General features: G+C 37.9%; 1 protein-coding gene and 1 long non-coding RNA gene across 2 annotated transcripts in view; one reads left to right on the plus strand and one right to left on the minus strand.

Moving 5' to 3' along the window:
* galntl6 (polypeptide N-acetylgalactosaminyltransferase like 6) overlaps positions 1-14,543 on the minus strand; it is a 276,939-nt gene that overhangs the window by 107,233 nt on the left and 155,163 nt on the right. The window lies entirely within an intron of this gene.
* LOC137073142 (uncharacterized) lies at positions 10,772-13,657 on the plus strand. Its single transcript, XR_010904737.1, has 2 exons — positions 10,772-11,081; positions 11,302-13,657. It is a non-coding gene; the product is annotated as an uncharacterized lncRNA (long non-coding RNA).

Here is a 14,543-nt window from a genome sequence, read left to right on the forward strand (position 1 = left end):
ATTTATGAAGCTGTGCGCACCTCTGCAATCCAGGTGTACGCAATACTTGCCCTTGATCAATGCGGCGGCTGAAAACGATCGTCATTAGAATAACACGCCCCTATATATTCAAGTCTCCGCCTCCCCCACGCCCTCATTTTACGCCATGGACAAACAGAAGACGGCAAAGAAGCGAAACTTCTCCGACGTGGAGATCGGGCGCGCTCAATCATCACACTAGTCCACTAGTCAGGGCACTGATTAGGGCATAAGTCAATGGGCTGACTCCCTGATCAGTGCCCTGACTACTGAACTATTGAGATGATTGAGCCGCGCCCATCGGGATCACCAGGGAAGTGGGGAAAAAAACGAAATTGTTTTATTTGGGAGTTTAAAGAGTGGGATTAAAGGCACCTACAAAAACAAAATATGGACCCAAATTACGAGTACTCTTAATAATGTGGAGGTTGAGAAGCGCACTCCAGCAGTTTAAAGCTGTTTGGATGATAAATTACCATCACTGCATTATTTTACAGCACGTTTTGAAAAAATTAGCATTTAATTTCGTATCACGGCACATGAATTGGGGTGTACAATAGTGATGATGATGTGATGTGGAGTAAGATTCATTCACATTAATAATTACATGACAATTTGTAAGATTCTTCTTCTTATTATTTTGATTATTATTCTTAATGACGCTTGTTATTCAGAAGAAGAGTGTCGTTTTTATTGATTTTATTATTATTTAAAAGAAGAAGGTCATTTTTATTATTTTGTCAGTCTGAATTATTTTAGTCCCAGTGCGTGCGCAGCTGCCGGGCCAGACGGACCTGAAACGTCAGATAAAGCGCACAGGCTCGCGACTGGAGAAATACATAAGCCTACAAATCAAACGCTTTGGTAAAGTCACACAAATTAAACATTGACGTTCATGTTGCACAAAAATAAACACTGAATGTTGTTGTTGTTGTGGTTTTTAACAGTGGGTCATATAGCATATCTTGTCAGTGCGTTTTGTGATGTTAGGAATTGTTTTTCTGCGCATTTTCCCACTAACTCAAACGTGCGTACACCACCTCCTGAGCTGGTGTAGGATTTGAGCGTGCCGTACGCCAACGTCCATATTGATAAATCTCAAAGTCACCGTGGGTTTGGGTGTACGCAAGGTGTACGCTGGGAATTTGGTGTACGCACTTTTGATAAATGAGGGCCAATGTGACTATATCTCACAATGTGACACAAGTTTTGATTCTTATAAATGTGACTTCCTGTCTCATAATGTCTCACAATGTGATTTCATATTTCTCAATAGCAACATTGTTTCTTATAAATATAATGTTGTAATCAATATCCACATAAACCAAGTCGAGATTAAGGGCATTTTCACACCTGAAAGTCTGCACCAAGCTCCGAACCAAAGTTTGTGTTTTGATACATTGTATGCATTTGGTTCGTTTTGGTTTGCTTTCACATTGCAGTTATGCAAGCGCACTAAAGAACTTTACCAAGACGCACTGGCATCCTGTCGTCATCATCTATGTGGGCTGTATCTTAACATTGATTGGTTTGTTAGCAGACGTGCGTCTGACGCAAGTGTGTTGTCAATTCAGCGGGTAACTTTGACAAGAATGAATGAACAGACGGATATCATTGGCAATACTGTTAATATTATGGGATTACTATCTGCAGCATCAACTATACTCGAGGCAAATTCACCAAATGAACGTCCTCACTATGCAAACATTTTATTAGCGCCGACAGGAAAGGAGAAGAAGACTAGGCTACTTTTTTAGCCAAACAATGTATTTTGTTTTATAGTTATGTTTAAATATTATATTGTTATGTTAAAATTTCATCTAGGCTATATTGATTATGAAACGCGCACAGATATGAAATTTATGTCAAAGACATCGGGTCAGAAATGATTTTGACCACTTCATTAAGTTTTGTTTTGTAGAAAGCTTTGTATAAATTGTATCTTAATTTTAATAAATGTTTCATTATTTTGCCTGGATTTAATAAATAAGCTTTAATAAATAATAAAGCAGACAAACCGTGATGGAGCGATCATTGGCGTTGCACATGAACTGGAGCGGTCTTATAAATAAACCAAAGCTCAGCATATAGCTACTTGTCTCACAGACATGAGAAATATATATATATATATATAGTCAAGCAAAGCACACAATGTTCACGCGAGCTGACTACACAAGCGGTTCTGTTAAAATGCTGCACGCTCCACCACTGCATGTGCTGTGAGTTTAATCTGTTTTTTTTTTTTTCACTAATCCTACACCAGAACTTCCCGTAAATGGTCTGAAAGTCCGACCTATACAGAGAATGCTTTCACACAAGAAAAAAACTGAACCTTTGTTCAGTTTGGTCCGGACCGAGACTACATCTTTTCATCTGACCAAATTTCGTCTGTTTGGTCCGGACCGTGGTCCGAGGGAGGTTTCAGACCTGAAATTTTGGATCGTACCAAACTGAAAAGTCCGAAAATCCGGACCAAACAAGGTAGGTGTGAAAGCACCCTAAGACTAGTGTTTGAGATCAAGACAAGACCAGCACTCAAAGATCCACATTTACTGCCTGAGAAATGTCTTATATTTCACAATAAGACACTTTTATTGCTGTTACCAATCAAATTAAATCACTAACGACAAAATGTATCTTTGCACTGCAGTGATGGCACAGAAGTTGTTGCACAAATAATGTTCAGATTAATGTTTTAAAATAAAATGTTACTGAACGTTTCTATGAAATCAATATCATATTTGCATTTGTGCTCATATTCATGAAAACAGTGCTCTTAGTCTGAGACCAGGACAAGACCACATTCAAATGGGGTCAAGACTGAGACAAGACCAATACCAAGACCTTCAAAAAGTAAATACTACAAAACTACATGCAGCATTGTCTTTAAAATCTCATAATGTGATTTTAAATCCCTGCTGTCAATCAAAATCAATTTGCAATGTGACCTTATATGGCACAGCTGAGACTATATTTCTTGTGGATGCATTTTTACTAACTCTATTTCTTATTTCGAAATACGGTACAGAAACAAGCTCTATAATATTGCATATGACTAACACCCAGATTCAAGATACATTCCTCATTAATCTAAGAGGAATGCTCTGCGTGCGGCAGTCTAATCAAATGAGCATGAAAATAAATCGAGCACACTCCCTATCAGACTTATTGCTGTCACTGATTTCACTGAAAGCTATGATAAATCGTCTGTGCTTTGTAGTGCAGACTACAAAGACCGCAACTCAATTCTGCATATTTGTAACTTAATCAGAAATAAGGTATTATGGATCCACTTAAGGTGCACAAGGAGATCAAAGGGCTGAGGCGGAACTACGCACATGGAGACACTCATATAATCTTGAGTAGATGTGTAGTCTCTCTCTCTCTCTCTCTCTCTCTCTCTCTCTCTCTCTCTCTCTCTCTCTCTCTCTCTCTCTCTCTCTCTCTCTCTCTCTCTCTCTCTCACACACACACACACACGCACACGCACACGCACACGCACACGCACACGCACACGCACACGCACAACTCTTTGAGACAAAAGAGTGATCTGTCTGGCACTTCTTACATTGCTCCTCTTCACGGCTGACCTCGGATGTTGTTTGGACCGTAATAACCATTAATCACACTCCTTTCCCTAGGGTTGGGTAATGATCTCTGCTGGACCTTGCTGAAGAGCTTGAGTCAAGGACACAATCTTAACACTTTTTATTGCCAGCGGGAAACTCCTTACTTCAGGGCTGAAGATTCTCTTTAAAGCTGATGTACGAGCAGCTGTTGTGACCGCCAAACCATAATTAAAGGTGCGGCGTGACATGTGCAACTTTCAGAGCACTGTCTCTCTGACCTCAGTCACCCTCATTGGGACGTTTAAATTGAATAATTTCCATTAATCAGTCAATAAAAGGATTGCAGCGCAAAAAGGTAGATATTTGGAAGAACAATAGATTTCAAATAACATCTGACTTTCATTGAACATGCAATTTCAGAATGTAATGTGTTCTGCAGGGGAAAAAAGATAGGAATACAGGTTTGGAACAACATGAGGGTTAGTAAATGATTTTTGGGCCACGGGTTAAGTCACCCGTGACTGGATGAGAAGTAAGTCACGTCTAAAGCAAGGACCCTTCCTAAGCCCTGTTTACTCCTAGTTTTAAGGATGTAGGAAGTGATCCGATCACAAATGGTCAGCTGAGATGCATTATCATTTAAACTTGGTCTTACTATGCATTTTAAATGCGTCTCCTGTGATGAAGGATGGTGAAAATGACGATTTTGATCGAATCTCTGTTTGGGAACACATTTGGTGCGCTTTCTCAAAACTTGTCCCATATCATTCACGTCAGCGGGTGACAGGTAGGCCGTTTTGTGGCTTTTCAAACACATTCAACCACATGAGAGTCTACACTACAAAAGCAATCCAGTCAAATGTGTTTTCGACTACCCCTGGAAGTGGTCAAAAGTGGACAACTAAAAACATTACAACATTTACACCTGTATTTATCTTGTGCTCTTGTGATCGGATTGACAATAACACATCTTAATATCAGGTGTAAGCAGTACTCAGTCTGTTGCCCTGGTCAGGGTTGGAGAGCTAAATGCAAGTATCAGCATCATTCCTTTTTTACACGCTAAACATTGACTGTTAAAACAAATATTGTACTGATAGAAAGCAAATATAATATTGCATTATTCCTATTCCTTGTTGGCCCTGGAATATTTGCAATGGCGTTAAAGCTCAGCGTCTCAGTTCCCCGGTTGTTATTGCCCAGCTCAAACTGTGTGTTGAGAGCTTGTTTTGTTGATTATCCAGAATCTGGCTGGTATTTGCCGTCACAGAACAAACAAACATGACTGTGATGAAGTCTTTAAACATATATTTGTCTATTCATTTATTCATTTCATCCAGACATGTTTGTTTATTTGCGCACCATCTGATCAGTGAGTCTTTGAGAAAGCGTAAAAATTGAGACTTTTGTCATGGGATTACTTCCAATTTCAATCAGTTTCACTCATTTTAATTTGCTTTCTGTTAATTTCATTTGCTGGCTCATTGCACAAATAACCGCAGAGAGGATGATACTGATGATATTGCTTCCAGACAAAGAGACCCATTTGTCACATTATCAAATGTGTCAAGGTGTTTTGAATGGAAATCTGACCCTGTGACAACTGAGGGGAATGATCCATTGAGTTGTCAAGACAGCTGGATGAGATCTCTGTTCATTTCTGCTGGGCTTCACACTGTCCAAATTCACACCACGTACAACGCTGGCATCAATCTGCACTGGTTTTCTGTTGGGATGGAGAGACTTCAGAGGAGAAGTGTGATGTAAACATGCAAGAGAGAGAGAAAGAGAGGGGGAAAACAAACAAAGAACAAAGAGGAGGTATGATGCTCCCAGGCTGCCTGCAGTGGCAGGCCTCAGTCCAGACTCAAATAAAGGTCCGGTTCCACCACAGTACTGCTTTATCTGTAGCGTGGCAGGGCGGACCACATGGGTTACAGGTGCATAACTGCACTGATGCAAGAGTACCGCAATGCATCAATACTGTCAACAAACATACCGTCAGATAAAAGATAATTACAATGTTTCAAGCGGAAAGCATTGTGCTAGACATCAAATAACATGAGTTAGAATCCATGGGTTTAACAGATATATAACCCTCTTTTCAATGCACTGTAAGACGCTTTGGACAAAAGATTTTGGGAAATCAGTTACCCGGAGGGGATTTTTTATTTTTTTTTTCAGAAGAAAAATGTATGAAGAAAAAAATAGTGTGAATATTTACTGAATATAATTCTTTAATTATGCTTTCTGTGGACAATTTGAATTGCAAATGTTTCTCTTAAGGTTTATACATCTAGCATTTTTCCATTTGTGGGTAGAAAAATAAAAAGTAAATCATTTCCAGCTTTTTTATTTACTTCTTTCGGCTTTAGTACAATGGCAATGTAAAATACATTAAATGGCATTTAATTTAGTAAGATAACATGCCTTGTTTTTAATTTTTTGCTTAGTGTTGACACAAAGTACAAAGTGTTAAGGGTTAGTATTTATTTAAAGAAAGAATGCATTCATTTGATCAAACGTGACAGTTAAATACTTTTACATGGTTGCAAATGATTTCTGGACCCACTTTATATTAGGTAGCCTTATATACTAACATTTAAAGGAATAATTTGATGCACTTATTGTGTACAGGCATGTTTTTACATTGTACTTTTTTTAAATGCCTGCATGTATCAACATCTCTAATTCATTTATGTAGTTACATTTCTAATTACACTATTGACACTTCTCTTACACCTAACCCTACCCTTAAACTTACCAATACCACAACTCCTGTCCTTAACTTTACCCAAATCTCACCTCGATATCAGCAAAAGTTTCTCAATACAATATGAACACAGTAAGTACATTGTACTTATTTTTTTAATGTAAGTACATAGTAGTTAAGGCCACCTATAAAGTGGGACTGGATTTCTATTTCAAATAGATTCTTTGTTTATGAAAGTCTTGTCAAAGAAAATTAAGCAGTACAATTGTTTCAATATCGATAATAATACATGTTTCCTGAGCAACAAATCAGACTATTAGAATGATTCCTAATCATCATCAGGATTATGTGACCATGAAAAATGCAATAATGAGTACTCAAAATGTATCTCTCATCACAGAAATACATTTAGGTGTTTTTGATAAAAAAGGCAGCCTTGAATAAGACACTTCTTTAAAAAACAATGGTAACACTTTACAATACGGGTGCACTAATATGCATTAATTCTTGCTTAATTAATGCACAGATAATCATGAGTTAATGTATTACTAATGGTGAACTAAACTATTTATTCATGATTACTGCATCAGCAACTAATGAAGATTCATGATTAGAGACATGATTAATAAATTAAGTAATTATTACATTTTTATTAGTTATTGACATATTATATTAACTAATAATTTAAATAAACGTGTTAATTACCACAACGGGTCAAGGCCATGCATTTCAACTTCCAGTTTCTGCTTTAATTAAACGTTAAGCTAATGATTTATAAAAGTATCATTATGTTATGACTTTACTTGTTAGGGCACATGACTATTAACTAATTGATTAAGTAATATGTAATTGTGGTTATGGTTTTTGAATTAATTTTGAATGAGTTAAAAGTCATGTGCCCCAACAAGTAAAGTCATAACATAATGATACGTTAATAAATCATTAGCTAATGATTAATTAAAGCAGAAGTTGAAGTTGGAAGTTGAAATGCATGGCTTTGACCCCAACCAACATATTCATTTACATTTTTAGGTAATATATTATGTTATTAAATAATTAGTACATTATGACACATTTAACTAATAACAATGTAATGATTACTTAATGTATTAATCATGTAGAATCTTCATTAGTTGCTGATGCAGTAATCATTAATAAATGGTTTAGTTCACCATTAGTAATACATTAACTCATTATTATCTGTGCATTAGTTAAGCATGAATTAATGCATATTAGTGCACCCGTATTGTAAAGTGTTACCAAAACATTTAAGAATCTTACCAAGCCCAAATGTTTTAAGGTTAGTGTAGGGAAGAGTAGCCGTCATTATATTCAAGAAAATGTCATGAAACATTTTAAAGACTCCTTTGCCAAAAGACTGCAAATAAAATACAATGCAATAAAATAAATCACAAAGAGAAGCCGATGACACATATAACACATAGTAATACTTCCGGTGTCAGAATAGATTTTTTCTTTCTACCACTATTGTGTATATCTTTAGAATAGGCTACTATTTTTTCCACCACATACTGTTATTTGTCCCCCAAGTCTTGCATCAAGCTTGGTGGGGTTTGAGTGGCAAGCAGTGTATCTTCATGCTAAGCACATCGGCGGGGCTTATAAGTCTGTCTACGACAGTAAGAGAGCAGAGATCAAGAAGTGAGATTTTCTGGTCTGGATATTGACAGTTCTGAGGGGCTCGGTGCACGGAGATGACTGTAACACTGAGGGATTAGGGAATGAGAGGAAGCGAGCACAGCCAACAGAGACAGCAACAAGCCCTGTCTCGTTCCATCAGCGCACACACGCATCCTTGCATGTGCGAACACACATCAACCTTCTCTTGCTCGGTTAACACACACACACACACACACCTCAGGGCTCGCAAATGAATTTGAGTGATGAATAACAGGGCCAGTCAGAAAGAACAACAGAGGATTTACATGAGGTGTCACCATGCCGAGGTAAAGAGCAGCCGGTGGAAAAGAGAGTGTGCTTCGGGTGAACGAGAGAAAATAAAATAGAATAAGCATAGTGTTTACTAAAAGAAGCTTAGTGTAATGAAAGCAATAGGTCAACCCAGAGATTTTCCCGATTACCTTTACAAATCTGCATGTGAACACTTGTAGAAATCTAAAGACAAATGTGGGAAACGTAAAAACACACAACCTTACCATATAACCTGCCGTACGAATATATGCAGTGTTCATTTAGAGGCGGAAAACAATAAACACAATGCAGGAGTGTGGCATTGCCAACTGCAGAGTTCTACATTCAGAATTGAAGTGTCTAAATAACAGATGTTTGATTAGTGCTAATTAGTCACCCAGTGCCACTAGCCTTGAAAACAAATAGGCATGTTGGGAATCTACTTGTGGAATGTAGCAGTTAATTTAAACACAAAGGTGAATGTGGAAGGTATGTAATCTTTGTCTCTCAGCTGCACAGTTTCATCAGGAAGACGAATGCCCCGGTGCTCGGAGACAAAAGGCTAGACTTAGCTCATTAACAGCGACTGACCTTTCCAGCCCTCCTTCATAAGTCTATTGGAGGCTGAGGAGCCACTGTGCGTGTGCAAGAGAGGGATATACACCAGGAAAATTCTTCCTTCATTTCTGCGTATTGTGTAATGATATCGTGATCTGAGATGTCAATCTCGTAACTGAACTCAAAATACAAATCTTCCCAGGAATATTCATGAGGAGCGAGGCATATTTGTGGGTGTCTTTTATAAAGTAATTAAATGTGGAGATTTTCTCACCAGCGCTTGAATAGTGAATATAATCACATATAAACAAAAGTAGAATACAAAATTTGCTAATTAACATGTCAGCCTGCAGAACAATTAACACCTACAGTTCACTGTTTTATTTAAAACTTTTTTCTTTCTACTTTCTTTGTACGTTCTTATTTCCAGAATAATATGCAGAGACAATTTCAAGTGCCATTCTTATGCACCCAAGTAAACATTGTGTATCTTTGTCAACAAACCCACATTTTACCTTGAAAAACTTCTGTTTCTCATTTTTTGTGTGAAAATAATGACTAAGATGTGTACACTCATACGCATACGAGGCGTATGGAAAACTTGCTTACACCACAGTACATCTTAAGAGTCAATACATTTAAACTACTCCCAAGATTAGGGGGGGGGGGGGGGGGATTGCTGTTTCATGCATACTGAGCTTTTTACACTGTTAAAGACTTGGATTCCCATCCTAAACATAGACAGAGTTTCAAAAACTAATGTTGGACGTTTGATGGAGTATTTCTGTGTCAAAAATACTCCTTCCGGTTTCTCCCAGTAGGGTGCACGCGCGTGCGTGACTAGAGCGAGAGAGGAAATGCACGCCCATAAACACTCGCTCAGCTGCAGCTCTGCTTCAGATCCATTCATCCGTGAACACTTATGTCGTCATAGTCCGCGCCGCACTCCACTTTATTCCTATGGGTGACATCAAGCAACTTCAACGCTTCAGCACAGCATTCTGGGAAGGCAGCGCTGCATTTGAACCAATTTGAACGCAGAAATGACGGGAAGCTTCACAACATCGATTCAGTCACGTCACAAAGTGGATCTCCACGGTCACTGCCGTCACAGAACTTCACCAAATCATACCAAAGAAGTGTGTTTTTGACGGAGCGGTCCCAGCGATAAAGGTTCACGGTCGGTGAGTAAAACTGTTTCAAATATCTGTGCTGTTGGCTACCGTCATGTATGTAAACATCAGTAAACGACACGATCGCGTGCTTCGTCATTCAAATGCGCTAACGGTTACTTCATTGTTGTTCTATGTATAACGTTACACTAGTCTGAAATGCAAAACCGTTTTGCTTGCTACTGCTAAGGTTTAGTCGCATACAATAGTCCATAAACCGAATCATGTCCTCATAAACTGCGAGTAAACACACACAAATGTTGACAGGCCACTAAATACAGTACATACCACAGAAACGGACGTCCTGCTGTTGCTGTTTCTCCTGTTCAATTAATTTCAGCCTTCGAATTTGATTCTGGATCATATCTGTATTAGCTGAATATGATCGATAGCGATGGGCTTCTCAATGCTTGAGGACGTCACCGCTTTGTGGGCACTCGTCATTCTTTAGCTCCGCCCACACGATACGCCGTTTAGCTCCGCCCACATGATACGCCGTTTAGCTCCGCCCACACGATACTCGTTTTTTTTCCGGAAAGACTCGGTACAGCCTACATTTCTTTTATAAATATAAAAACTAAAGACTTTTCGGAGATATGAAGGATGCAATACTACTCTATAGGTACTCAAGATTGACATGAGATTGACTGAAACTGAGTGTTTCACCCCCCCCCCCCTTTAAAACAGACATATTAAACCAACAGGATTACAAACTCAACATTTGTATGTAAACTATGTTTTTAAAAGATCTTTTTCTTTTTTGAGGACACTTTTTATTGTCACCAGTGTTCTATATTTATGCCCCAACTTGAACGTATACATGGCAGAAGAGGATTCATAGAATAACCCTTTTAAACCCAGAGGATTTTTTTTTGTAGAAGAGGAGATGGAGAACGATCACAATCCATTAATTATTTACCTCAGCAAATATTGACTAAGCTAATAGTCCAGAGATAAGCTATTCCTGATCAGACTTCCATTTGAAAAAGCAAACACTGCCACGTCTCTCTGAAACCTGCCTAAAAAGACTCCTCTCTCTAAAAAAAGTTTGAATCGTAATGTAATGAATCATCTACAATCATCTATGGAGATGGATTTTTTTTTCTAAATGCAAATCACGTAAGTACATTTACATTTTTGTGTTTCACGGCATGAAGAACTGTCGTCTAGGCAGATTTTGACTTTTGATGACAAGCATTTCAAGTTAAATACTACAGGCATATCATTGGGTGATTAAAGCCACTGCTTGAATCAGTGCTTCTAACTCAAGCAATTTTTTCCCCCTTCAAATTAATGTTTTTTTTATTTTTTATTCATGCATACCGACGTCCCTCAACAGATGGCAGAACCTGGACCCATCTGCACTCATCTGACAGTCTTAGAAGATGTGGAGACAGAACGAGACAGAGGGCTTCTAGCGCCACACACACACAGAGACACATACTCTCGCTAATTACTTTCATAATGACTTCAGACTTAATTCACACCGTGCAGTCATTCACTCCGGTTGCCATGGAGGCAAAAGAGTATGGTTATATCAAGAAATGGAAAGGACATTGTAGGGGAAAAGTTCACTGTCCATCAACACTGGGCTTTAAAGTAGGAATGCTACAATGATAAAGTTAATTAGTGTCTAAATTCCATATTTTGGAGCATTTCTCTCTTCGCCAAGTTAAAACAAGATAAAACATTCGGTAACACTGTATTTTAAGGTTCAGGTATTAACTATTAACTAGTTGCTTATTAGCATGCATATTACTAGAATATTGGCAGTTTATTAGAACTTATAAAGCACATATTAATGCCTTATTCTTCATGACCGTTTTCTACACCCGTTAATCCTACCCAATACCTAAACTTAAATGCTACAAAAAACTACCTTACTAACAAATAATAAGCAGTAAATTAGGAGTTTATTGAGGCAAAAGTCATATTTGATAGTGAATATGTGTTCCCCATACTAAAGTGTTACCAAATATTCTATACACTGTAAAAAATTTTGGTTGTTTTTTGTTGGTTTAACTTAAAAAAGTAAGTAACCTGGTAGCCTTAAAATTTTGAGTTTATTGAAATTAAAAATTTGAGTTGATACAATGAAGGAAATTTGTTTAATAAATAGAAACTCAAAATATTTTTGTATCTGAACCACATAAAAAATGTGATAAATCATGAAAATAGCACTATTTGGCATGTTTCACTTCGTCATCAGAAATAAAACAGACACAATTACCCAATATGCTTAAAAAATCTTTTAATAATATTTTAATAAAGGTTGTCAAATCTCAAAAAATTTCATTGTATTAACTCAAAATTTCAATTTCAATGAACTCAAAATTTTAAGGCAACCAGGTAACTTTTTTTCGAAATAATTTTTTACAGTGTATAGACACCACATGAATTCCACCCCCCCCCCCCCCCCCACACACACACATATATATATATAAGACCTTTCCATTCCCATCGGTGTATATACACAAAATTTCAGTAAATTGACTAGCGCAAATCGTAGTAAATGACCATGTATTATTAATTTAATTACTGCCCTCCCATAAATGTTGTGTCTGAAAGGGAAACTCCTACAAATGCATATGGAATATTGTACATGATTTAGATATACTGACATTAGGTATTGCTGCCTGCAATCGCAACAAAAGCCACAGGAGACGCGCTGTCTGTCTGAAATTGTTTCCGCTCTCATGTGAACTCTCTGTCTGCCCTTTTGAAGTGACTTTGGGCTTCAAAAATACAAGCAAATGTTCTTATTGAGGTGCAGGATACATTATAAAATGCTCTTGTGGGAATGTCAGGAGTTTTTTTAACTGACCTACTGGTTCAATGGAAGTTGACCGCTGCACTTTGTACCAACCCACCTACGCAACCACCTACGCACACACACAAAGAGACAAACATGCAACAAAGTCTGAATACTAGACCGGAAATCTGCCTGCCAGAGGCACAGTGAGCAAGACTGTCTGTTGCTTTGGATACAGAGAGAGTATAAAACCCTCCCCCAGCTGCCCCATCATTGTCTCTCATGACTCTCTCAGAGACCCTGAGAGTCCTTCATCACAAGTCCTTCAACTGAAGATGAGTCTCACCTTTTTCACACAGCTCTGTCATGGCTGGAATTTAATGGATCACAGCCTAATCCAGCATATCAAATGCAAAGCAAGAACTGAAGCAGTGTTAGAGAAGCACAAGTCTTGAGGAATGCAAACTGAAGAAAAAGCCCAAGGCCGACTGTAATGAGAGTTTTAGATGTTCCTTTGTCAGGTACATCATGTTCCTTTACGATCTAAATTGCTGTTTAAAGAAAGTGATGTTCTGATACTACATACATTTATGAGAAATGCCAATCTCCACAAAATATTATTACTTTAGTAACATGAATTTTCTGTAAATTAATTTACCTTATTGGTTTACTTTTTAAAATACATTTCAGCACAAACATAAACACAAGCAAGAGTGCTGTTGTTCCAAATATCAGGAACATGTGAAACAGTTTTGTCTATTTTTTGCTTTTCCAAACTAAGCCAGAGCTTAATGAGCCGTTCCATCTCCGAGCAAAACACAGTAGGCGGTGTTTTGTACCACAATAAATTAGCTTTTCTGAACGAATCAGTATATTTAGTGATCCATTGACTCACTTGTTTTGAACAAATCAGTATTTTTGAATAAACTGGTTGAATAAATGATTCAATGACTCATTTATAAGTCACGTTTTGCTTCAAATTAATGAGATTTTTAAAATCAAATTGGTTAAATAAATGATTCAATGGCACAAATAAAACAGTGCTTTGTTTTTTTCCTGAATTATTCAGAATTTTTGATACTCAGATTTCATCTTGAATTTTCAAACAGGGGGGCTAAAATATGTATCAAAGCTGTAAAAGCTGTCTAAAATGAATACACAGCTTTCCACCATCAAACCAACATGCTCACGTCCTTGCCTAGAACAACATCAGTAAAGCAAGCAGATGTTGTGATTCTATTAGCGCTTGCAGCATTAGAAGACATCCTACTGCTCTAAGCATGGCTAATTTTTAATGTGCCATGCCACCTTACACCCCCCCTCTTCCCATATGAGTTTCAGAGTCCCTTTTATGAGCACAGTTAGTAAACAGAGCCATGTGTTAAATATTAAAAACTGATGGGCCGTGACTGACGAGACAGACCCTCTCCTCTGCCCTCACTTGATACCCGCACACCAAGAAAGTGAAACATAAATCAGCCAACAACCAAGACAGACTGTGTAGAACCCAAAGGACAAGACCCTATGAACAAACCTCAAGTTTTCTCTGATGATTGAGTGACAGCGATCGGAGCCGGCTGACAGATTCATGCTGATAGGAAGAATTGTATCTCATTATTTCGCCCACTGAGATGCAGCAACTTTTTTTTTTTCCTGGATATAAATTCGTCAACCACTGCCTTGGCAGAGGGCAACTGTCAAAAGACTTCAAATGCTGTTATCATGAACATTAAGGCAGAAGATGAGGATGAGGTATTCCTTTTGAAGGCTGTGGCATGTGTGGATGTATCAAGAAATTTGCAAGTGACAGAACCCAGATGATTTTCAAA

The sequence above is a fragment of the Pseudorasbora parva genome, chromosome 4 (assembly GCF_024679245.1).
Source record: "Pseudorasbora parva isolate DD20220531a chromosome 4, ASM2467924v1, whole genome shotgun sequence".
NCBI classification, from domain to species: Eukaryota; Metazoa; Chordata; class Actinopteri; order Cypriniformes; family Gobionidae; genus Pseudorasbora; species Pseudorasbora parva.